Source organism: Pararge aegeria, chromosome 19 (assembly GCF_905163445.1).
Source record: "Pararge aegeria chromosome 19, ilParAegt1.1, whole genome shotgun sequence".
NCBI classification, from domain to species: Eukaryota; Metazoa; Arthropoda; class Insecta; order Lepidoptera; family Nymphalidae; genus Pararge; species Pararge aegeria.
The window spans coordinates 6,213,469-6,241,439 of NC_053198.1; the positions used below are offsets into that span (position 1 = coordinate 6,213,469).

The 27,971-nt window shown below is 35.5% G+C and overlaps 1 protein-coding gene across 2 annotated transcripts in view; it reads left to right on the plus strand.

The window, feature by feature from the left end:
• Nucleotides 1-4,515: 4,515 nt before the first annotated feature.
• LOC120632050 (putative epidermal cell surface receptor) overlaps nt 4,516-27,971 on the plus strand; it is a 54,367-nt gene continuing 30,911 nt past the window's right edge. For both annotated transcript variants that reach the window (XM_039901814.1, XM_039901815.1), the window contains exon 1: nt 4,516-4,691. The gene's annotated coding sequence lies outside the window, so the exon portion shown is untranslated. The remainder of the gene's footprint in view (nt 4,692-27,971) is intronic.

Here is a 27,971-nt window from a genome sequence, read left to right on the forward strand (position 1 = left end):
GAATCTGAAATTGTAAACCACGTGAATAAACACATTAACAATGTAGCTAGGTATGTCTCGTTTAGTTGTTTCTCAAACAGGTTGGTATTTTCAAATATTGTTTCTATCTCTATTATATGTTGATAGTTTACGTTGTCAGATATTTGGTTGAATACACCTAGTAGCGAACGTGATTAAACTAAGGTTGCATGGCAGTGGGATGCGGGACGGCTGGAAAACGAGCCTAGCGGATGCCCTCTATGGCAAACGCACCATAGAGGCCACTACCCTGAGGGGGGGGGGGGGGGCAAAAAAGCTTTTCCACCACGCCAAAAATAAAAAAAATGATTTTATGGCAGCGATCGCTACCAAGCGATAAGGCCGCCTCTTGTTTTCTACTTCAATCTTTGTGTATCTCTCTTATCTTCCTTTATTTTCCAAAATGGGTAGTTGTGTACAAATAAAGAGTATAAAAATCTTCAGATGGCAGATTGAATGCTATCCTTTTCCTATTCTTCCCGTGCCTCGTTGATCAAGTGGTGAGCGACGTGTTCGACTGCAAATCATAAAGTCCTGCATTCGAATCCCGGGTCCTTGGTTCAAACCCAAGTAACCCAGTAATCTTAACGAACTTTACAATGAATAATTGTTAAGTATCTGAACAATTATTTATCGTAAAGTCTTGGACTGGACGTGTACAAGGTCCAACATATCAGTAAAGAGATGTCTTCCAGAAGCCCTTGCATATGAGAAAAAAAATAACGGGTTATGGCTGAGGGATAACTGATTAATAGAGATAAATATAAGAATACTAACGGTTCGCTTAGAATATAGACAAATAATAGATGTAAACGTATAGTATAATAATTATGTGGCATTTGATCAATAACAAAAAGTACCATTAATTAAAAATCTATAAACCTTCATACTCATTAACAATTTTCGGATGAAATCCTTGAGATGTCTCTAAATAAGTTCAAAGTATATGGGTATAAAAAATAAAACGTAGGTTAAAAAATCCTTTTACAACCTTACATAAACGACAAAAAGGTGAGGTATAAATCGCTCTAACTTTATTGTTAATTATGAATTGATTGTGAGATAGCGATAAAAAAAATTGGCTCAGATCTGTTTTGGGTTTTGGCATGTGTTGTACGACCGAAGTCGACCGTCCATAATAATGTTTTTGTTGATGAAATTCAAAGGTGTAAGGTGTAATAGCATGTTCAGTAAGTTTTCCTCAAAGTAAAATTCCTTATTTTGAAACAAATTGGTAGTTAGGTACTACATACCTATAGATGTTAATATTTTTTAAATTGTACATATTTCGTCTTTATAATGATGTCCACATATTGAGTTATAATATTAACAAAGGTTATTAGTTAACAATGCCATCTTGGGCACTATGTCTCGCTGCGTTGAATATGATTTAGATTTTAGTTTTATTTCGGTACATATGTTAATTTAAATAAATATATGAAGTCTTTATTGCACAAATTACAGAGAAAATGAAAGATGCAATAACAAAAAATAAATAAAAAATTCCCAAGGCGGTCCTATCGCTTTAAGCGATCTCTTCCAGACAGCCCTTGATAGAAGAATCAAGTAAGAGAAGAAAATGTGTATTTTTATTGAGTAAGTACATGATTAAAAACAATAAAATATAAATCATTATGTTTAAAATGTGTGATGAAGCCTTTTTTTATTTTTTTTAATCCACTACACGTTAGCCCTTGACTGCAATCTCTCCTGATGATAAGTGATGAAGGAGTCTAAGATGGAAGCGGGCTAATCTGATAGGGAGTATGCCAGTTATATTCAAACCATACCCCTAATCGGTTTCTACGCGACATCGTACCGGAGCGTTAAATCGCTTAGCGGCACGACTTTGCCGGTAGGGTGGTAACTAGCCACGCCCGAAGCTTCCCACCAGGAAAGTCTATTATAATGTCAGTATAAGTAATTAGAAAAATGCAGTCAATTACTTTTGTGTACTAAAAATTCCTCCGCAAGATATCTCACCAAACTTTCAGATCAGACTCGTAATAAACGGTAATTACCAGTAATTCTCTACCTAAGCCTGCTAAACCGCATTAAAGCAACGTGGGGGGTCTAAGCTCACAATCCCGTTCCACTACGAGAGAGTAGATACCCTATGTCCAAAACTGGCTCGTAGACTTTATAATATTTTTTTTCGAATATTGAAGGAACTTTAAAGATAATATTCGTGTAACCACAACCAAACGACCTTATGTATTTGCCAAATGAAGACCCTTTTCATGTTATGTATTTGCCAAATTTTATTTACGCTAATTGATATTTTTTCTGTTTTCTGTACCTTTGTGGTGTACAATAAATACTTAAGATCTAGTCATAATGGTGCCAGTTATTTTTAGGTACAAACTCACTAAACCAAAAATGTTGGTATAGAACTAGTTTTATCTCTTTCCACAAAAGGCTTAGTGGATGGCAATGCTTTAAGGCTCTTACCAATAATCGTGGTATAACGTTAGAATAGTTTTGCACTGTTTTGTCCCACTTCAACTAAGATCTGTCTAAAGTCAGAGCGCGCCAAAACACTGAATCATAATTATTATTTCAACGTTATTCAACTAAAGTTTTAGATAAAGATTGGCGTACGAAAAAACGCGTGCCAATGTTTGACTTCGGTCTGTAACTCACATTGATTATAATAATTATAAAATACCTGTACCTTTTTCATACCTGTACCCTGTGGAATGAATAGTATGGAGAACCTGCAATTTTGGCTCAGCTTAAATATTCGTATAGACATAACCAAATAATTATGGACCTAGTGCAGCGTCTGTGAGAGCACACATTTGGTTTAAGCGTTTTCAATCCAAAATTTTGATGTTGAAGATGCACCTTGTTCTGCATCTGGTCGCGCTATTACTAATAAAATGGATGCCATTTTTGAAAAAGCGGAGCAAGATCGGCATATCAGTAGTTACAACGTAGTTGAAGAACTGGGATTTGACCACAAAACAGTTTTGGCGCATTTGAAAAAAACTGGGTATATTCGTATAGACTTAACCAAATAAGCACATAACAAACTATATTATTTAATTCTTTTAAAATTTAACGTGGGTAGCGTATCAGCTAATCCGTGTTGAAACTACATCCAAATCGGCGCAATCCATTTAAAGAAGTGACCGTTCCTAAATAAGTTCGCCTAAGGTTAAACTTTTGCTTTGGTTAAACACTCCATACCATTGGGAGCCGGCGTTCGTGTTTCTGAGTGGGTACCTTGACCGATTTAGTCGGTGTATAGGTACGTACTACATCCTGACCACTGGGGACGTCATCGAACGTTTTATGAGTCAAAAGAAAGCCTTTGGCATTCCCCTACTACGTGTTCATTCATAATATTACGAATGTGGTTATCGCCATCATCTCACTACCGTGTAATTCTTATGTACGCATCAAAAGTGCCACCTATGGGCCTACTTGAATAAAGATATTTTTGACTTTTTTGACTTTATTAAGTCCACTTTTTTTTGCTTAGTGTCTTTAACAAATCCCGTGGGAACCGTTTATTTACCTGAGATTTACTCTCCATCCTTTTAACTAACTCGATGCCAAAAATCATGTTGTTTGTATGCATTGTTAGGGCTTTAAGTAAGGACAAACAAACACACTTTCGCATTTATAATGTTTGTAAGAACTAACTGGATTTACGAATTACGGATTATGGATTTTTCCAAATACCGTGGGATGCATTTTATTTCCAGGAATAAAAAGTAGTCTATGTCACTCTCTTTCCTTTCAACAAAGTCACTCTAGATCGAAAAGAAAGTTGATTGGCTGCTTAGTAAGAGCGTAAAGGAGAAACAAACAAAAATCTTCGCATTTGTAATATTTGTCGGAATTCGTGAGAATTGCCGGGTGATGTATAAACGAGAGATTGGTAAGTATACTTAGCCGAGTGAAGTATCGCAAATGCTCCATGGGCAACATGTAAGGTTAACTAGGTATACTCGTTATCGCAATCAGCTAACCACCCGTCGCGTCGTCGTTTTGTAGGTGTTTTGGCTGTTTTAGGGTGGGGATCAAATAATGAGAAGCAATAAAATCGCGTGACATAGTATTTGTCGGTTCTTCAAACAATGTGTCCCAATGCTACTGCAAATACATTACCCGTGAAGGTTCAAAACTTTTGTTTTACTGCATTTCGTCATTTCTATAATCCATAAGTAGGTATACTTAGGTCTTTTCATCGCCCCTTGATTGACTATGAGCATTCTAATCTATGAGACCGTATAGTATATTCGTACACGTATATATGTAGAAATTTTGTACATTTGGATACCTTATGAACAAATAAATACTTATTTTTAAATAATGTTCTTATTCTTTTTAGAATTCATAAAACTCGAAATAATAATGAATAACTAATGAGAGTTCACGGTAGGGGATCGCTGATGCGTTTCGCCACGTCGAAGAAAGGTTCGAAGGCTCGCTTTCGATGTTTACAGGGAGAAATCTGAGACCGGTCTCACTCAGTTCGTGCCGCGCGCCGCGTTCACACGTAGACGCATACGTATTCCAACTTACGTTATAACGTGTCAACAACCTATAAACATCTCAAAGAAACTCCGCTGAGATTGACCACTGTGTTACGCTGTGCTGTGTTGTGTAAAACTTTTTTGATTAGAAAGTGCGTGTGCAGTGTTTATTTCTGGGGAACACCGGTACGTTTGAAAATATAATAGCGGTATTATTTAGGGCTTCCATTCACTGTTAGAAAGGTAGCTTCTTACTAGCATCGTACGCGCAGTTATTTAACAGCTTGGAAGTTAGAATGTTAAGAAATATTTGGTAATTAAACTTTAGTAGGTTTTATTAAATTTTTCACTCTCCGTCATATTTTCAGGTACGTAGTTAAAAATTCAAATTCAAAATTCAAAATTCAAAATGCCAAGCGCCTATGTTTATAGCTCTACCAGATTTAGCTCTATCATTTGATTCGTCTAGCCTGCCTGTTAATAATGACTCTTCCTGTTATTTAGTTCCTCAAGGTGTCTACCTTATAATAAAGATTGAATCTGGAGATGTCATTGTAGTAACTTTATCTCACATCCTACTCTGGCTAAGCAAATAGTCAAAGTTGTGTAATCGGAACCCCACTCTGTCTGATATCTATCATTCTAGTTACATCGAATTGTGAAATTATTTGTCATTAGAAACGATACTTTAATACCTAATAAGTAAATAAGAAAGGATGTCTTCGGAGGACACAAGCTTAACGAATTTTGAGCCGTCTACTAATAATTATGCACTACACAAGTCTTGTCTAATTTTCCACGTTACCTACGTGGAAAATTTGTTAGATACATTTCGTCAGATTAGTTATAATTATATTTAAAGATATTTGAATCAATATCATGAGGTTAGGACTTCGGCTTCTCTTCCGGGGGGCACAGTTCAAATCCCAGCACGCACCACTAACTTTTCTAAGTTATGTGCGTTTTAAGCAATTAGCATATTCCTTGCTACAATTTTGAAGGAAATCATCGTGAGGAAACCTGCATGCCTGAGAGTTCTCCATAATGTTCTCAGAGGCGTGTGGAGTTCACCAATCCGCACTGGGGCAGCGTGGTGGACTGCGGCCACAAACACTATTTAACATTGTGGGAGACCGGTGCCCTGTAGTGGGCCGGTAATGGGTAGATATGACGATGAAATTGTTTATTTACTTTAATAGGTAACATTGGCGCAGTTATAGTAACAATTTTTTTTTAAATTGAACGGTTTTTTAACCTCGGGTACGAGTTCCGATACATGAGTATCGGAACTCGTACCCGAGTACCACACAACTGTTAGTGTTTTCAGGTCATCTTTATTATACGGTATTGTTTGGGGTCAGTTCAGATTTTTTCCTTATACTAAAACTACTAATGAAAAGATTCCGACACGCCGAATAATGATTAATGGTTAATAATAATCAGACATTGCTAGTCTATATTAGAAACTTTTTCATACTATAACCTGAAACGTATGACACGGATTGCATTAAAACTATTTAAGTTGTGAATTTGTAACAAATATAGGTATAGCAGGGATGTTTATATTCTAACGGAATTAGATATGTTTTTAATCTAACGGAACTCTCAAATACTTATTAAAGTTGTCGTAGTCGCTGTTTTAGTAAATACTCTATGCGTGTAGTTCGACCAGATATCATAATGTGGAGTTATTCATTTTCTTCTGATAACATTTGGCTTAAAGCTATAATTATTTAAAATCATGGCATTGACATTTACGAAAATGGTTTTAGTAGTTTATCTACTATCCGATTTTAATCATTAATTTTGAGTTTTTATGTCAAATTAACGAATAAATCGTTTAGTTCATAGAAAAGAGTTCAACGAATGTCAGTGCTAACTTTCATAATGGTGTGGACGCTAGTGGTTTGCATTTTCGATTACGCATTAAGAGGTCGAAGCGTCAAGTAAAGAAGGTCCTGGAAGCGGTCAAAAACTGTGATTTATTAGGGGTTCGTAGAAATTCGTAACACAAATTAAGACCAGGAACACATTAAACCCTCGGTCGAGGTTATTCATTGCAAAAGTCATTAGTTTTATTTATTAATTAGCTTTTTCAGTGAAACAAACAGTACTATTACACATAAGAGTAATGTCGTATTTATATATCACGTAAACCAAAGAGTTAGTTTATCATAGTTAGAATTAGTTATAATACATAAACGATAACATTATCCACAAAATTCTTAGCAATCAACTACAAAGCGAAAAAAATACTTAAAAAAAACAAAATCTTTAAAGAGTTTATCATACTATTTTGCCATAATTATTTTCCTAAAAGTGCCAATTTTGACGTAGAAAATTTCCGTCTTTCCATATTTTTATAGTAATATATATGTGCCTTGCGGCTTCGCCCGCGTAATTTTGGGAGGCAGCGTACTGCTTCATAGTCTACACATATAGTCATATATGAGATTTTTTCACAAAAAATTTTATATGTTACGTTTTTTTTTTTTTTTGAAGTATACCATATTATTTCTAATACCTACCTCCAAGAATATGTATAAAGAGTTTCGTGAAGATCTGTTTAGAAGTTTTCGCGTGAAAGCGTAACAAACAAACTTACATTCACATTTATAATATAAGTAGGGAAGTAGGGCTTTGGGCCACCTGATATGGGATCATTGCCTAGAAACAAATACTTCGCAGGGCATGTAAGGAACATACGTCCATACCGCCCTGTGTCTATCAACCTGAGACGTGTTAAGGTTTTCCAGTTTACATCAGGTGGGCCTTCTGTTTCTACCGTCAACTATTACAAAAAAAAAATTGGTTGTTTGTAAAGTCGGCTTACTGACGATAGTTGAACGTGACAACGTCGTAAGAAAATACTGATGGAATGGTTGCATTTTTCAAAAGAAAATTTTAATTTTATTTGTTTGATAGATATTATCGTTGCTATAAACAATTGACACCACATTCACTTTTCACTGCACTTCATCCTTGCCGAAAACATGTAAATGTATTATTGTATAGAAGCTGTCCACGCGGACGCATCGCTCACTCAAGTAGGAGAGAGACAGATGTCGAACGCGGAGGCCGACTGTGCTTCTTTGTCGCTCGTTCCGCACTCTCGCTTGCACTTCAAGCCTTGAATGGAACGCCTCAGAGCGAGGTAACGCCGCATACGTCATGTTTTTTCGTGCGTGCAGCCGGCTCCATCGAATTATAAGACGTTGTCACGTCAAAAAAAGGTGAGATTGTACAAAATGGATAACTTGATTTGGTGTAAAAAAAAATTGTTGGAAAATCCAAAAGTGTACACGCCTCATAATCTAATTCATTAAAATAAAATTGAGATTATTTTTAAATAATAATTAAACGACATGTAATTATACCTTGAAAAGTAATAGGCTTCTATTCCTCAAAATACTGAAGCTCATAAAAAAAAACCAACTCGATAAGTGAAGTATTTCGCTCGTTATCGTGACCACAAGATACGGGATCCGAACATACTCGTACACGGACGTCCAAGACAGAACTTTTTTAAACAATTTTTTAATTAGTTTAAATAATAAAAAGAGATTTCAAAATAAGAGTGTTAAAAATAGTGTTTTTTCTCGACATTTGTCTATTTCACTCATAAAAGCAATAAAGAATAAAAAAAGTGACATTTTAAGTTGGAGAATCACTCGGTTTGCGCAAACTGGCAGTAATACCCACCTCAACACTTCGCTTATGAGGCGTGCAATTGGTTACATCAACCTTAAAGAAACTGCGTGTTTATGCAATAACTCCGAATCCCGAGAACCAGTTTGAAAACTTAATCCAGCTAAGAAAACCGCATAACGCTAGTCAGGCGAACTGTAACAGATCGATATGCGATATGTCATCAAACAATCTGAATTCATATTTGATATGCCGCGTCAGATAAGTAAATGTACGGTCAGTTATAATTATTTTTAGATTAGGACCGTTGGATAGTTCAGTGACCTCTGTGTCTAAGCTAAGTATTGCTACAGGTACAGTTAAATTAGATGTGCCATACCACATTACAAAAAAATAAGGACATTCATACAAGCTTTAACCCCTTTTTTCACCAGTTTGGGGTATAGTATTTATAGAAACTGTGAAACATGGGTTATTAATTTGTTTTTAATCAGAAGCTCGAATACAAGTTTTAAAGATATATCTTGAAGAATCAGTTCAGATATTCTGACAAACTTCTTGGCCTTATTTGACTCCTTAGCGCCTAAAAATCTTATTAAGTAAGTGCCATACCACGAGTAACAGAATTACGAAATAATGTTGAAGGATACATAAGTATATTTCATAAGGAATCACCCTGTAAAATATTAAATCAAAAGAAGCATATTTATTTTTCCATACAAACGAATTCAAAACGTTCTAAATGTTTACTTATGTCAATCTTATTGGAAATAAAAGACAATGCGACACGCGCATAGTACCTACGCTACGCGACGTGTACCTAATAAAGTACAGCAGTCATATGATTTTAATTTTACATGTGATGTTAGGGCTGTATCTGATTTCTTTCAGTAAAAACTATGGCAGTGGTTTACTCAAAAACTATTAGGTTTTCACATTACACTATGTGCATGTGTACATTATCCTACTAGTCAAGCCCTTTAACTGAATTCTTTTAAAAACAAAAATTAATTTGCCATTTTCTGGTGGCGGCTATCTTGGTACGATTTAACATAGCTGAGAACACTCCCGACTAATTCTCTTTTCAAACAAAAAAAAACAAAAACAAAATCGGCTCATCCGTTCGCGAGATGCACACAGACAGACATACACACACAAACTTTTAACACCCCGTCGTTTTTGCGTCGGTTGTTAAAAGAGGTTAACTATTGCCCAGGACAAAGTTCTATGTACCGATACCTTCAGCTTTTTAAGACAGATATTACAGTAAAAAGTACGTAGGTACTATGTGGTTCTAGGTATTAATGTTTGGTAGATTACTCGAATCGGCTGTCAGGCGTCAACGGTCAGCCGCGACTCCCTCCCGAAGCCGGTTTCCTGATGTGTGCCGAGGCCAATGTGTCAACGCACGTGCGTGGCGTCCCGCGGAATGTGGCCTGTGAAATACCTAGTAATACTTCACAGGCCTTACTTATTAATTTAAGCATAACCCTTTTTTTTTTTTATTTTTTTAGGAGATGATTCGCTGGGCGAATGCCTCTCTGTAATGTTACATTCCGTACAACTACATACAGTAAGCATTAGCATTGCTTCCAGGCAACCAAAGGCGTAAAAGGAAAAACACGATGAGGTAGGTTGTGCCATTAATGAAGATTGATGTATTTATATTTTTGTTCAGAGCAGAGTTTTTAGAGACAGAGCTCGTCCAGGGAAGTACTACCGTCTACCGCCACACTTATTTGTTGCGCCAAGAAGCATTGCTGTGTTCCGGTGTGAACAGCACGGTTGCGGTGTAGTTACAGCAAAGGCGTGCACTGAGTTTTTAACCAGGGTATGCATACAGCAGGAAGATTGCATCAAATGGCAAAAATCCTCCTCCTATACGAGATATATACCAATTTTAGGGTAGGCAGTGCTTTTGTGCATTTATGAAGTGCACGCCACTGAGTTACAGGCATACGGGGCTTAACACCTACGCCTCAGGTTGATGAATACGTGATGGTACTTTGGAGGCCGTGTTCCTTCCAAGCCGCAATACAACCTTAACACTTCTTATCCCAAAAAGCTATCTCCACCACCAATGCCATACACCAGTAACTCGTGCAAGTAGCATGTGCTTGTAGCATGTGCATGTATGTAGCTTCCAAGTCAATTTTTAGAAACTATCTGTTTATTACAACTTTGTGGAAATTTTATTATCAAATTTTTAAGACAATAATAAAGATAAAATATTCCTTTTATCATTCATTCGTTCATCGCACTTGTCTTTTTTATTTAGAAAAACAATACGTTTAAAAGAAATAAAATATTGTTTAGGTTATAAGACAAGTTAGAAAAAGCGGAGGGTAGACGATATAATAAGCTCTTACACCCAACCAATCGTCATCATCAACATTATTAACCCATTAGAAGCCAGAATCAGAAGCGTTTGAGCCGTAGTTCACCACGCTGGCCAAGTGCGGATTGGTGGACTTCACACGCCTTTGCATACATTATGGAGAACTCTCAGACATTTCCCCACGATGTTTCCCTTCACCGTTAGGTTTGTAACAAGTGATATTTGATTCTTTAAAACGCTCATAACTCCGAAAAGTTGGCGTACCGGGGATCGAACTCGTCCTCCCAAAAAGAAGGCCATAGTTGTACCCACTGGGCTATTACCACACCAGTGCATCATCATTAATACTTCGCAGTTAGGTACCAAAATAGGTTACGGTACACTTGTATTGCATAATTTTCACATACACCGTTTGTATCCTGCTTTGAAATATCGTCATTCAAGAATAAGTCTTATTTTTTTCTATATAAGGATTATTTTTCTTCGTCTATTTTTTGTGTACAACATTTATTCTGCTCAGATACTTACTCGTACGTATTCCGTATACATAACAGTAAAATGTAGTATGTTATTATGTATATGTGTAGGTTTGAAAAAATTTAGAGCACAGCAACATAGGTACCTGCTATGTTATTATACGCATTCTGCGTGGGAGAAATAAATAGATATTAAAACATAAGTAGGTACTTATCGCTTTAACATACCGGGACGTTAAAAGGGTTGTCAATTTTAAATTTATTAGTATAGTTAGAATTACAATTCCCTTTTAAATATAACAGATTTACTTGCAGACAGTGGCGTGCACAGAAATTTGGCATAAAATGGAAAAAAGGTAAAAAAATTTAGGCAGTACTTTTGTGTTTGTATGAATTGCACTATTTTAGCCTGAAATCACTTTAAAAGAGCCCTGATATCGGAAAAAGATATTACAATCAAGCGTTATAGTTTTGTAGGGCTCATTAATGTACCTATACTTTCATTTATTGGGACCAAGTTTACAATTATTAGTTATGTAAATACAAGGCACTGTGACGGACAGATGCTAACTTGGTAGGGATATGGCAGCCATATTAACCCAACATATACGCCACTGGCTACACTGGCACAGCTAAGAAACGCCGCGCGCCGCTACCACGCTAACGCCCGCTATTATATTTAGACGGCCGATTGTTGTGTTTCAGTGTCTGGGTGTTTATATCTATATTATAAGTATTTATGTATATTATTCATAATAATTATTTTTCAGTTATCTTAGTACCCATAACACAAACTGTACTTACTTTGGGACTAGATGGTAGTATATTTATTAGTAAGTAAGGATTAGAATTAATTTTAATCCTTTCGTTTGGCACTATATATAGAGGTAATCACAAAAGATCAGTAACAGTCCATATGATACTGCTACTTTAAGTCCTGCATAGCCGCTTCTCGAAGAAGGACTGGTAGGTAGCCCTAACAGAATAAGATTTCATTAATATTCTAGTTGTGTCTTTGAAATTCACGATGACCTGACGTCCGCGTAGACTCTACAATTTAAGTGCATATGAATATCTCGCCAACTGACGTAACTAATATTATGCCAGTGTGTTTGTTTGTTACCAATGTTTGGCTCGACCAATGCACCGACATTAATGAAGTTACTTTGTTCCGGATAATAATTGGCCGAAAATTAATAAATAATTCCTTAATCAACCCTGGTATTAAGATTTTTTTACAGAAAAACCAGTGGAAATAGCGTACATAAAATTATAAAACTAAACACAAGCTTGCTTCCTTTGCGGCCAGTTGGCGATGTGTGTATTGTCATAGTATATTTATTTATTTATCTTATATCATTAAACATCAAATCTTGTATATATATATATATATATATATATAATTGGCTCCCACCATTTTCATGAAATTTAGTATACAGGCTTTCGGGGGCGATAAATCGATCTTGCTAGGATTCATTTATATTGGACAAACGACTATTTTTTTAAGTCGACTCATTCGCGCACGGTTCCACTAGTTATTATGCGGTTAAAAACCCTTTTATGGAAGAGCTTTTTGTGATATGAGCTCGTCCGGGGAAGTATTACTGCAATGCTTATTTCTGCCGCAAAGCAATGCAGCAAAGCTGTTTCCGGTCTGAAGTTTGTGGTTGCTGGTGTAACTACAGGCACATGAGGTTTAAAACCTACGCCTCGGGTTGATCGACACAGAGCGGCATGTTGCAGGATTTACACCTTGCAATTTAGGGTTGCCAGACGGTCGGGAATTGGCGGGATTCTCCCGAATTTTTGTATGTCCTCCCGAATCCCGACAAAGCAAATAATCTCCCGAAAAACAATAATTTTAAGTTCACATTTTCGACAAAAGAAACTTGCAAACAAGACACAAAAAAAAAGTGGCATATACTTATGGCAAGAACAAAAACAATAAACATGCTCATTCGGTTCTTATCTTATGTGTCACAAATACCTACTATGTTTTTATATCTTATATCTACAGTGCAATGCAAAAATATGTTTGTTTACTTAATATATTATGTATGATTAATATTATTAACTTATTTTTTTATTTCTCCCGACCAAAGCCCTAAAATCCCGAAAAATCGGTTATTAATCCCGATAACAGGAAGAATCGATCTGGCAACCCTGCCCTGCATGCAATGCTTAGTGTTGGCTTTCAATTACCTCTACCCTCCATACTTTCAATAAAGACGATAACGGGAGGTAGTATCTTTGCATCGTTAGAGTCAATGTAGGACTGACAATCAGTGGCGTGCATAGAGGGTATGCACCGGGTATGCAGATGATATAAAATGAAGAAAACTTTCAGTACGAGTTATAACAAACTTGAGAACAGGCATTTTAAGAGTTATAAAAAGCCTACCCTTAAGTATTTATAACTCGTACTGGAGATTTTCATTATGCACCCTCTATGCACGCCACTGCTGATAATACAGTCGTATTTCTATCGAAATACCCACCAACTCAATGTCATTGACATTGGATTTTAACAAAATATAATTTTAATTGTTTCTTAAAAACTATTTATTAATAACATAATAATTATCAACATATTTGTAAAAAACCTACTCAATGTACTAAAATATCTGGTAATTTATAGATATCAAAAGTTTAATTATTTACCCACTTTATAAAATTACTGTAACACTTGTTTACAGACGATGGTTTCCCAAATAACAACTATAACTATTTAATACAAAAGTCATACAAAAAAACCGGTGTTTTGCATAAACCCGTATTAAAATCGGCTCATTTAGGAAAACGGTAACATAGTAAAAAATTAAATTACGAATGCAGAGCCGGTTTATGGCCCATGCGTGTAAAACATTCCTGAGAACTTGAATAGATGTGTACGTACTTAATGCGGAAACCGTATGTACCCGTAAGTCGTCCATCAATTTCATCGCTACGGTGACACGAAAACAAGCAAACTTATAGACCCATTTCACATCGGGGTTTAAAAATAAGGGTTAATTCACTAATGCTGAAAACCCATATGCTAAGTCGGGACCATTTTGTTTTTGCAAAATAATATAACATAGCTGGCGCAGTGATAAATACTGTGCTTTTTTAAGCACATTATAGGTTCTACCCCTAGTGAAACAATTTCAAGATTTATAATTTCTGTTTTTTTTTCTGGTATCCTGGTTACCGACAAAGACGTGCCGCCTTGCATTTTAGCGTTCCAGTGCAATGCCCCGGGTATACTGATTAGGGATGGGTTTAATGTTACTGCGATACCGCTAACAGGTTATCCCGCTATCATTTTAGACCTTACACCTGATAGTATATCTGATAGTGTTGATACACATCAATTACTGCCAGGTGAGATTGCGGTCAAGGTAAAATATTATTTTATTAAAGTAAAATAAATTAAAAATAAATTAAAAGAACTCTCCCGGTTATTATAACTAATATATTGTGAATGACACAAAAAATCAAACGAATGATATAAAAAAGTAAATTGTATGTTTTACATTGGTATTTAGTATTTTTCATGTGTGAGTGATATTTAATATATTTTTTTTTTATGTTGTATTACAAATGTAACCTGGGTAGACGAATAACAATCTGTAATGGGTAATTTAAATAAATAAAATTAATAAAAACCGTTAAACCACGCTAATCCATATCGCTGCAGCATGTTACATAAGTATTTATGTATATCTTATACTAATATATAAAGCTAAAGAGTTTGTTTGTTTGCTTTGTGGCGATGATCTCAGAAACTACAGGTCCGATTTGAAAAATTAATTCAGTGTTGGATAGCTAATTTATCGAGGAAGGCTATATATAATCACACTATGACCAATAGGAGCGTATCATCAATGAAGAATGTTTCAAAATCGGGTTTTTTTTCCTTTTGAGAGATTCCTCTGCGTGCGCTAAACGGTTAAATTTTTTATGAAATCAAATGTATGTCAAAGTTATTCACCTAGTTCTAAAATAAAGTCCGCGACAGCATATGTCTATCTTTTAAGGTGAACTTATACGCGGACGAAGTCGCGAGGGACCGCAAGTTATTCATAAAAAAATATTCATCAGTTGTCTTAGTAGGTACGATAATACAAGCTAAGCTTACTTTGGGGCTAGATGGCGATATGTGTATTGTCGTAGCATATTTATTCATTTATTTATGAGAGACTCGAATTCAAAATCGAATTCAATGTTTCGCAATGAATCTGAAGACATTTAATCGTATAAATAAAACAAAACAAACACGTTTAAACTCACACAGGTTTAACATCCCGAGCTTTTATGATTTTTGAACGGCATGCGAGGAGGTTTGACCTCACGACTGGACCTCAACGTGTATACTTAATACTACCTACCTCTATATACGAATGTAGTAGAATACGTAGGTATACGCGTACTTAGATATGATTTTTAACTTCAGACTGCCAAGGGCAAGGCCACGTTTTAAAAAGATACCTGTTAAGTTCGAGTGATACTCGCACATTGAAGGGTTCACCTTGTTAGCAAAATTGGATTAATAAATAATAAATGAAACTGACAAACTGGCTAGAAGCTGTAATAGCCCAGTGGGTCGACTTCACTTTCGCGGTTCCGTGTTCCAATCCCAACGCACCTCTAACTTTTATAAATTACTAGATGTGCCCTGCGGCTTCGCCCGCGTAATTTCGGGAGGCAGCGTACTGCTACATAGTATACACATATAGTCATAATGTAAGTTTGTTTGTTATGCTTTCACGCGAAAACTACTGAACCGATCTTCATGAAACTTTTTATACATATTCTTGGAGGTATTAGAAATAATATAGTATACTTTTCATTGAAAAAAAAATTACGTAAGATAAAAAAATGTTTGTGAATAAATCTAAAAATCTCATATATCATATAGGTGTACACTATGTACCAGTACGCTGCCTCCCAAAATTACGCGGGCGAAGCCGCAGGGCACATGTAGTCAAATTATAATACAAAAATTTATTAAAAACGAGTGTCTAATACATGTTTACGATACTAACATATTAAATCAATGCATGGTGTGTAATATTTCTTTTATTGTTTTAATGTTTGTTTCATTCTGCACTCCTTCTCTATAAAAACTTTAAGTGCGGGAAACGTACTCCTCCGTCCGCGCAATTTTCGTAAAAAGGGGTACAAAGTTGTTACTTTACGTATTAATATATTGATAATCAGACTGTCGCAGGTAGGTAGTATATGCATAAGCTGCAAATAGCTAGTAAAAGCAGCAAAAACCGTAGCTTGTGGAAATGGCTACAAAAGACCCGATGACTTTATTTACCTCAAGTAGTCCTACGTTAACTCAAGTCTGACTGTTTGTAGTGACTCTACCAATGGCAAGAAAGTCCAATTCTACCGAGAAGAACCCACTCACTTTCTGACAACATTTTTCCGTTTGACAAAATCAATAATAATAATCCCTCTATCAAAATCATCCCTCTACCGGGGAAAGATAGTGCATTTAAAAAGTATCTAGTCATGGTTTAAACTTATGTATTGGTACACCATTAAGTTAAGACAGCTGTTGGATAAGTTACTAAACATGGGGGATGTTGAGTCACTTATCGAACAGCTGTTATCAAGCGACCTGTCAAGTGTCATCTTGTACATATAAGTACCACACAAATTTTGCGTTACGTATGCAATGCCGATGTGCGATGTATGTCAAATGATGCGTTTCGTATAAAGGCGACTTTTTAATTTCTTTTTATTCCTATACACGTTAGTCCGTGACTACAATATCACTTGCTGGTTAGTGAAAATGCAGTCTAAGATGGTAACACGCTATCCTGTTAGGGGTTGTGGCAGTTATATTAACTCGATTTGGAACTCTGGAAATATATATATATATATATATATATTTTATTTATATTTATATATTTGTATAATTTTTAAATCTTATTTATTGCACCACCTACCTCTTTTTTACGTTTTTTCCTTTTACGCCATTGGTTGCCTGGAAGAAATCGCTATGTAGCGATAAGGCCACCAAATTGTACTGTCTTGATTGTATTTATATCTTTGTAACTACTTTTTGTTTCTTTGGTGTACAATAAAAGTGTATTCATTCATTCATTCAACTCAAAATCGCTTGACGGCACGACATTGTCACTATGTTGGTAACTAGCCACGGCCGATGCCTCCCACTAGACGACGACTTTTGGAATCTTTTGGAATTGGTCTACCATTGTTACCCACGTGGCTATAGGTATTTGTATTATAAGACTTCGTTGGGCATGGAATCGAGGATTAGCAAAAAAACAGTTGGAAAAATACAAAACTTTTCTTTGAACAGATTTTTTATTAGAACAATCTTTCTCGGCCCGCCGAAAGTGAAGTCGAATTCCTACCCGCTGGGCACTTTCAGCAGCTCGTATGCAATAATATATTATTTAAGGAGTTTTGAGAGCATACTTTGCTTCTTACACGTGCTTATAAGTTACACCTAAAAATTTTAACCTATTTTCTGCGCAAGGTGGATAAAAAAATAAATCTACCTAGTAGACCAGTTCTGCTCTGATGGGCAACCGATAACGAATCTTGATAAATCTGGCAATCAAATAGCAGAACAAATAATTCACGCTATGCCATTGTAAACTTTTATGCTTAGATCATAAGGAAGGATTTCCTTTATGACATTTAAGAAACGCAGGTAACACTTGTCAAAAAAAGGGCGCCGCTTGGTAAAATTCTAAATAACGTAAAAAGGCGTATTTTGGTTTGGTTAATCACATTCAAAACTTCTTTGTTCAATCGATCTCTCCCGTTTCTTTTATAACTGCCGAAAATTGCACGAATTTTCAAGTTTGCAATTGGCCCCATTTGGGGGTATATACTCTGTAAGCCCAATATATTATACACATTAATTTTTAAAGATAAAAGATATAGATAATATTTTCATTAAAGAAGATCTGATGGCAAACTACAATCCTTTTCCAGTTTTATTTTAAAATGACGATTTTATATTACATATTTTCTCATGACAGCAGATACCACACCGATTTGTTTATTTTTGGCCAACTATAGAAAAGTACACATACAGTGATCATTCATAGACTGGAATCGTTTATAGCGTAGGTTTTTTACTTTTACCTCACTTTCAGGGGGACCGAGTTGGAATCCCAGCACGCATCTCTAACTTTTCCAAGTTATGTGCGTTTTAACCAATTAAATATCACTTGCTTCAACGGTGAAGGGAATATCGTGAGGAAACCTGCATGTCTGAGAGTTTTCCATAATGTTCTCAAAAGTGTGTGGAGTCCACCAATCCGCAAGGGGCTGGCGTGGTGGACTACGGCCTTAACCCCTTCTCATTGTAGGAGGAGAACCGTGCCCTGTAGAAGACTGGTTATGTGTTGATATAATGATGATGACTCTGTATAAAGCCAGTGCATGGATTCTATTGATAACCCATAATTCAGAATCTATTAAGGCATTAAGATGTTATGGTAGGATATTCCTGTTCAATATTTATCCTTGAACTCCGTTTTTGTCAGTCGCGTATGTGTCCAGTACCAGGCAAAATAAAAGTCTAGGAAAGTCTTTTCATACTCCCATACTGGTCTGTGCCCATATTTGTTGCAACTTGCGAGAAAACGGGTTCCCCTTTTGAAGTCAGTTTAACTCTTAAATTAAACTTTCTAGGCTTTCGAGACGTACATTATGAACAGTCTCTGAGATTTATCTGCGAAACCGAAAATCTAATAGTTTTTAAATACATTTTTACTGAAAAAAATCAGAAACAGGCCTAACTCTCCTGTCCCTTTATTAGGTACACGTTGCGTAGCGTAGGTACTGTGCGAGTGTCAGTCGTTTATCTTCAATAGGGTTGTCACGAGTATGGAAAAATAAATATGCTCCTTTTGATTGAATATTTTCACAGGGTGATTCCATATTAAATGTACGTATGCATCCCTCAATATTATTTCGTAATTCTGTTTCACGTTGTTTAATTTCAATCATACTCATGTGCAGATTTAGTGTTATTCTTTAGTTTTATGAAACATCTATTCTTGGGCGTACCCAGCTTCTAGTCTAGGGAGGCAAGTACGATTTTGAGGTCAGATCGTCCGCGGCTGTTTTGTGAATAATTTTAGAGGGCCCTCTATCATCGATACCAAAGCCTTTTTTACTTTTGTTTGTCGGTCTGCATCTTGGCCGCTATACATTTTTTAAGAAAGTTTTATACATTTTCTGTGAGATTGTCATTGGACAGCTGCCCATCTTAGGTACGCCCACGCATCTATTACTTAAATATTCAGTTGATAAGAATTAGTGATAACGACTAAGACACCGGGAGGTATCTTTGCATCGTTCGCGTCCATACAGGACAGAAGTGTATCGAAAATACTCCCGTATTGATATCAAAATACCCACCAACTCAATCCGCAGACTTCCGTAATTTTAATTGTTTCTTTAAAACTATTTATTAATTCAATATTAATTATTAGCGCATTTGTAAAAATCTAAAACAAATATGAATTTATAGTTATCACATTTAATCATTTACCCAATACATAAAATTACTGTAAAATTAGCGACGTCGCAGTTTGCCGTTGCCCCGTTACTTTCTTGATATAATTCCATACATTAGTTCCGCAGAAACACCGATTACCCAATACCCAATACCCAAATACCCGATACCCAATTTGTAATCAGATTTATCTTGGTGTCGCACAAACGTTCCTACCTACCGTACAGTCCTGAATCCTGATAACATCTCTGTATGTAAACCTATTCTATCTCCGACTCGCTCGGTGGATTCTTTGATATTCTCTTCCAACCGCAAGCTCGCGGTTATGAATTTTGTATGGTTAGTAAACACAAGGATGTATGTATTCGTTCTTTGAACAGAATCCTTTTGTTTCAAAACCGTTAGGATACAATTGGCCCCCACATTCACTCTAGCATTGGAAATAATGTTTGTTAAAGAAGTTTAGGCCTTTTTTTAGTAATACCTAACTGTAGGAAAAAGCAGATGGTTCATCTGATGGTTAGTGGAAACCCTTCGCCTATAGATAGAGCAGCATTTTGCAGGGCATCTGCAAAATGCTGCTCTATCTATAGGACATCTGGAATATGTTTACGTGATGAACATGAATGTTTTTCATTGTCTGGGCGTTTATATGTTTATTATAAGTATTTATTTATATTATTCATAAAAATGTGTATTGTCGTAGTATATTTATTTATTTATTAATCTGAGGCACAGGCCTAATGTTTGTGCCTGTTTTTTGATCTCGCAAAATGTTTCATGTATACCTTACCATGTATACTATACCTTCAAAAAAGAGCACCTACAGCCAGTGGCGTGCATAGAGGGTATGCACAGGGTATGCAGATGATATAAAATGAACAAAATCTCTAGTACGAGTTATAAAAAACTTAAGGATAGGCATTGTAAGAGTTATCAAAAGCCTACCGTTAAGTATTTATAACTCGTACTGGAGATTTTCTTCATTTTATAACATCCGCATACCCTGTGCATACCCTCTATGCACGCCACTGCCTACACAGCACGTTATAGAATCGTGGAACATACAAACGCTCGACCATAGAGCGTCGTACTCTAGATTTCGTTGGATTTTGTAAAAAGTTACTGATGACTGACTCTATGAATATGATAAGTAACAATTTTTGTGTATAGTAACAACAATTTATTGTGCATTCTCTGCTTGCAATCATTGATGATATAAAACTTAATGCAGGTCGCTAATGGCATTCCTATGTCGAGAATAGGCATTTGAAATATGCAGATATTTTGCCTCTATAATATTTCATCTATTAATTTGCTTGTTTCATTAAACGGATGTTGATTCTATTTGCGTTCTAAAAACCTACTAGCTACGTTGATTAGATAAATCGATAAATTATGTCGTCTATTAATTAAAGTTAAGGTCAGGGGATTACAGAGATGTTGGATACTTCTGAGCAAGCGTCACTTTGCGGATGTATAGAGTGATCATCATTATCGACCCATTACAGTACGGATAGCACAGGCAGGAGATAAAAATTATATCCCCCGGGTTATATCCCCCGACAAGGGATATAATTAACGCGTCCACCTGCTAAAGCACGGGAACATGGAATAGTAGAAGTTTATTATTAATAATATAATTTAGGATACTTACAGAAATTTTATATTAATTTCTATTAACATTAAATTATAATGAAGTTGAATCGTTATTAAAACGCATAATTTAATATTAAGTATAATAAAAATTAATATAAAGTATAATTATAGAGGTACACACACACACACACACACACACACACACACACACACACACACACACAAACACCCACAAACACACACGCATACCCACAAGCACGCACGCGAACTACTTTGCACTTTAAATATATTCTAATGTCATTTTTCTTTAATTATTATTTTTTAGTTAGCTTATCTGCTATGTAACTTGTCTATTATTTCAAATATCAACAAATATTTTTGTTTGTATACCTACCCTCGTTTTTATGTTTATTTCTTGCTCTGGAAGAGCGGTGTCTTCTGACACAGGGGTAGTACTACCCTTAAAAGAAGGCTCCAGCCATTAGTGTTTACTGTAATTTTATTTACCCAAATAAACTTTTTTGTTTTTTATTTTTTTTTATTATTATCACACATATATTAATTGGATATTATTTTCAACTTCTGCGCCAGCGCTGTGAGAGTTGATAAAGCTATGGGAGAAGATAAATTTGTATCCTTCCCCGGGGATATAATTGTCTCCGAGACAATTTTCTCCCCGGGGAAAGGACAAAAAAATTATAAGTATTTATGTATATTATTCATAATAATATTCACCAGTTATCTTAATACCCATAACACAAGCTACGCTTACTTTGGGTCTAGCGATGTGTGTATTGTCGTAGTAAAACTATTTATTATTTTGTAAAAATGGACAATATGTTGTAAATTAAATAAAAACATAAAAGTAAAATAGATTTTCTACAAAAATGTGTTTTTATTATTTCTTAAATAATTTTAAAACATACTTTACACGAAATAAGTAAAGTAAGTATACCGCATCTACTAGTTAATGCACACACGCGAATAGTTAATAAATTATCGGAAACTACAATTTTTTTAAAGCATATCGTAACTAATAAATATACTCACCAAGCTATTTCATTCCATCATTCACACAACAACGTCAACATTTAATTTAATTATCACATTCGTAAAAATAAAAAGAGTTTCTCAGAGAAATAATGTTCGGTGAAAGTCAGCTGCAAACGTGTAGTAAATGAATGTTTTATGTTTTAAGAAATCGGTTTAAATGCATAGGTAGGTATATTGCCTAGTCACACGATTCCGTTTTTCAAATATTTCGTCTTTACTATAGTGTACGGGGACGATACGACTACTTCTACTTCTACTGAAATGGTTTCGATCCAAAGTTCCTATCTAATAATCATCATCAATAACCTATAGCATAGTCCACTGCTGCACTAAAGGCCTCTCACAATGTTAAGGTTTGCCCATTATCTGTGCAGACTGATCGCAGTAGATAGTAGTAGTCGCAAAAAGGACGCTACTGCCCACTTTTCGTTATATTCCATTAGTTGCCTCGTACGACGCCCGCTAGAAGGTTTGTATTTTGAGGACAATTGTATTTTGATCTATTCGTTTAAAATTAATTAGTCAACTATTTTTTTCTGAAAGCACGTTAACGTGTGTGTGTGTGTACACACGTACTTATGTACGTGTGTGTGTACTTATGTACACGCTTTAAAAGTAATACTTCTTTTGAGTAACAAGATGAAATTTTATGTTTCGCTTTATTCTAACATTTTTTGAAAAAACCACACTAACAATAGATTTAGTGTTTAATACTTACATTGAAAGTTTTATTATAACGCATTATCTAGTTATCTCATTATCGTACTACCAAGTTTAACTCACATTCAAATTTGAGATTTTGGAATGAGCCCGCAGACTGACAATTGAAAGTGTAGGTACACTGTCAAAACTTTTTTTGAAAAACTAAAATGTTGACTATAGCTAACTTCAGGGTGTTAGTTTTTCGTGACGGTGTGCGCGCGCATCGTAAAAATATACTCTCATCATTTTTCCCTGACATGCCAAAAGAAGTAAGTATAACTTACTGTAAAAAAAGAGAGATTAATACGTATTATTATACTTATTACTATACTATATCTATTCAGTATTAAGCTCCTTTTAACATGGATCTCTGTGCTCACGCGCGTGCTACTGCGGTGTTCCCAACCTGAGACCTATAGCCGAACGAAAACTTTCGTTTTATTTGCTGACATTTTTGATAGCAAAGTCATTAGCTTTACACATAATATATTTTTCTCTTTATATACCATGCTATATGTAAAGAGGTGACTTCAATTAGTACTTTCCTTGTTTTATTTTACTTTCGTTAAAAGTTATCGAATCGATATCGTTTATCTTATCGGTACGTATAAAAAAAACTATCAGACTTCATATCACGATAGAAAGTAAATGACATGAAACGAAGCAATCACAATCTGTCTAATGGGAGCTTCTATCACCTTGTATTATATCCTGATAAATACCTATCCGTTACAGTTGTTTTGTTGTTTTCCTATTTTGAAAACTCATTTATTTTTAAAAAGGTTATACCTACTTTCGAGATGGTTTCTGATAATGGAAATGCACGGAAATTCATAAATTTTATAGCCATGTAACTACAGTGTCTTTGTTGAATTATATCAAATCAAATGAAATGTAATAATGTTTTAGGTGTTTGAGTCTAAAGAGGTCATTGAAGTCCGTTGGTGGTCCGTCCGAATTTGGTTTTTATGTTTGTAGTATTGTTTTTAAATTTGAGATGTGATCGAACAAGATTTTTTGTTTTAAGTTGGTATCATACCATTAAGATAAAGCAGTTTATTTTGTACCAACTACTTTCCTTTAGTACGCCAATTCCAGTAGTAGAACTCCTACCTAACATCGCATTTGCATTATCTTAGATTATTTTAGAACCTTCTCGAATATATAGAATCTACACGTAACAATATTCTTGGTATACTTATACTTTATTACCTACATTTTTGGTCTGTGGTAGCCATTAAATAAGATTTAGCGATTTCTTTTACATCTGTATACTGACTCTAACACTAGTATAGGTACCTAGGTATCTGATTTAAATTTGGTTAATATTAATGTCGTTTGATATAAATATACAAATTTCGTAAATCTACCGATTCTTTGGTGACTGTTGTTATAAAAAAAAAATTTAGACTTTTATAGGTGCTTACGAACTTCAACCATGTTCAAAAGCTGTTAATTAGAATTGTTATACTACAAAATATCATCCCCTAAAATAAATCAACCAATAAAACAAAAAGATTTAAGATTATTTACGAAATAAAAATATATTATTATAATAGTTATAGACTAATAATTATTTTAGTTCTCGTATTTTTTTGAATGTATTATAGATTTTTGTAATTACACTAGACAGAATTTGTGATCTGAGCACTGTTTAATTTTGTTTGAATTTATATGTGATATATATTTTATTTAAATATTTGTGTATTGTTAAAATCTTATTTATTGTGCCAACTGCCTCTTTTCTATGTTTTTTCCTTTTACGCCTTTGGTTGCCTGGAAGAAATCGCTATGTAGCGATAAGGCCACCGAATTATACTCTCTGGCTCTGTAACTACTTTTTTCTTTGGTGTACTATAAAAGTGTATTCATTCATTCATTCATTCAATTGATGTTGTGGTCTTATTAATAAATAAAAAAATATTTTTTAATAAAGAGACCTAATTATAGTAGTGTGCCATGAAGACAACCATATAAACCCAGTTTGCACAACGCAAAGCGAAACGAAGCCAGGTATCGAGGTCGATTTCTTTACAACTTAATCTTCCCACCACTCCCACTCCACGTGGCTACGACGTGCTATTGTTCTCAACACACTGTCACATTAGTATGCATAATACTATACATTCACGCTATTTTGTAAACGTTTATTTTATCCGTAGGAACTTAAAAACTAAAGTAAGAAAATATACACAATATTTTTTTTTGTTTTTTTTTACTTAATAAAATATCGATGAAGTTGATAAAAGGACAGATACAATACAATATATAAAAGTAATTTAGTTACTTTGAGCTAAGTTTAAACAATATATTAAAACACATTTAAACAATCGTCGTTACTACACGATTGATGAATTCCTTAACGACCAGGCTGCTTGGAAGCAGTCCACTCCGCTCTCATCTCTCACGAAACGGAAAAATTCTAAAGATTGTTAAACTATAAAATTATGTTGGCAAAGAGCAATCTGCTGAGTTTCTTGCCGGCTCTTCTTAGTGGAATCTGCCTTTCGAACAGGTGGTAGAGTCACTAAAAACAGACTGACTTGACGTTCCAAAAGTGATTATAAACTATCACATCGACCGATAGACGTCCACTGCTGGACATAGGTCTTTTGTAGGGAGTTCCAAGTTCCACGATTCTGAGCCGCTTGGATCCAACGGCTACCTGCGACGCGCTTAATGTCGTCTGTCCACCTCGTTGGGGGTCGACCAACGCTGCGCTTACCAGTACGGGGCTGCCATTCCAGCACCTTGGGACCCCAACGTCCATCCTTTCTCCGAACTATGTGCCCGGCCCATTGCCACTTAAGCTTCGCGACTCGTTGAGCTATGTCAGTAACTTTGGTTCTTCTACGTATCTCCACATTTCTGATTCAATCGCGTAGAGATACTCCGAGCATAGCTCTCTCCATCGCCCGCTGAGTGACTCTAAGCCTTCTTATGAGGCCCACAGTTAACGACCATGTTTCAGAGCCATAGGTCATCACTGGCAACACGCACTGTTCGAAGACTTTCGTCTTCAGGCACTGAGGGATTTTTGACGAAAAGATGGCACGAAGTTTCCCGAACGCTGCCCATCCGATTTGGATTCGGCGGTTCACCTCCTTCTCGAAATTGGACCTACCTAACTGGATCGTGTGTCCTAGGTATACGTATTCGTCAACAATTTCGAGTGCAGTGTTCTCAACGATTACTGGTTGAAGCGGAACATGAGCATTAGACATAATCTTCGTCTTGCTCATGTTCATTCGTAGGCCAACCTGTTGAGAAGCTCTGCTGAGGCCATTGAGCATCGTATTTAGGTCTCCCAGAGTCTCTGCCATTATGACTACATCGTCGGCAAACCGAAGTTGAGTGATGTACTCGCCGTTAATGTTGATGCCAAGTCCGTTCCAATCCAGAAGCTTAAAGACGTCCTCCAACGCAGCGGTAAATAGTTTCGGGGAGATAACATCTCCCTGTCGCACGCCTCGCTGCAATTGGATTGGTCTCGTAGTCTGATCCTGTATACGAACTGATATTTTATAAACTAGGCCTACTTGAAATAAATGAATTTTGAATTTTTACCGGCAGTCCACATGGTCTTCACGTGGCTTTCGTGAGTGCACTTATTAGTAAGATATTAGTAGTTACTATTAATCTTTGTTGCTCTTGAAGTTTATTTCTTTTTGCAAGAAAAATTATTTTTCATTTTGCCAAGCATGATCCCTGCCCTGTTATTTCACGCCAGTCAGTAAAATTATATATAATTGTATTTTCCGTAATCTTTTCCTGAGTATTATTTCGATTCGCAACGCAGTAAATGCCGAGCATTTACCCCGGTTACAAACCATCACTATAGATCCTCACTTTTAAAAAGTTATTTCGACGTAGCTCTCATAAGGAACACACAAAAAGTAGTAAGACTAAATATGAGTCTTAAAAATTTAATTTATATGAGTTTACTCAATTACCCAAAGAATTTTAACGTAAAAAGTTAACGTCAGTAAACTCGATTTTTTGTCTCTATTTTCTACCTATGAGCCTTAATTGGTTATAGCGTAGATAGAAAAGAATACCATGACCAATTAACGCACCATTCCAAACAGATTACCCAGATAACTTGGACAAACAAACATTATTGCTTTATCATTAAAACATTGTCGTCGAAGCAATAAGCAATTAAACAGGCATACATACGTTTTGCTAGCGCGCAATAGTAATTGTATTTAATGAAGTTTCCACGCTGAGAACCGCAGAGTTCCCACGTAAAAAACACCTCGAGGTTTTTCTCAATCGGTCACCCAAGATTTCGTAACCCATTGTGTACGCTGTTTGATCAATATGGCATTCGTAAGACGTAAAGAGTATATAAAACGTGCTTATTTTTTTAAATATAAAAAGGCCTGCTCGCGATATACAGCTTTCCTAAATGCTAAGTTTTATCTCAATTATTTTATATACTTGACAACTAAACTATGAAAACTCATAGTGCGTCAGAGTTCATGGTCGCTAGGAGTCGGATCTTATAAGCGGATTGCTTACAATAATGTATGGTATTAAGAAATCTATGAAATAATAAAAAACTTTCTTCCAGTACTTTTTACTGAGGTCAATACTATAAGATAAATAACTGTACAAAGTTACATCAGCTGTGCTTACATTTAAGTTCAAATGGGGTCATAGAAGTATGGAAACAGATAAACGGTTACGGCCCTAGGTAATATTCAAACAATAACATTCACAAAATGTCAAAATGATATACAGTAAATAATTATTTGGGGTGCACACTAACTTTTATTTCTATTTCTACTTTTCCAACCTCAATTAATTTACTCGGAAGCTCGAAAATATTCCTTCACACATACATGTACAGGATCTTTTTTTCCTCAGATTTTGTGATAAGATATATTTGTTATTTGTTCATGACAACATGTGCCACAACAAGTTACCATCTTCCAGGAATAGATGAAGGAAAAAGAGAGCGAGTGGCCAGATCCCCTTTTCTTATCTCTCCCCCCTAGTTATATATAGTAAACTTTAGTCTATAGTATATAATTGTGTGTATTCTATAACACGTTAGAGTAGCTTACATAACCCTTGTTGCTAACGAGTGAAATGAAATCCTTTTATAACGCGAACAATCGCGTCTCAAAATGATGTCATATGAT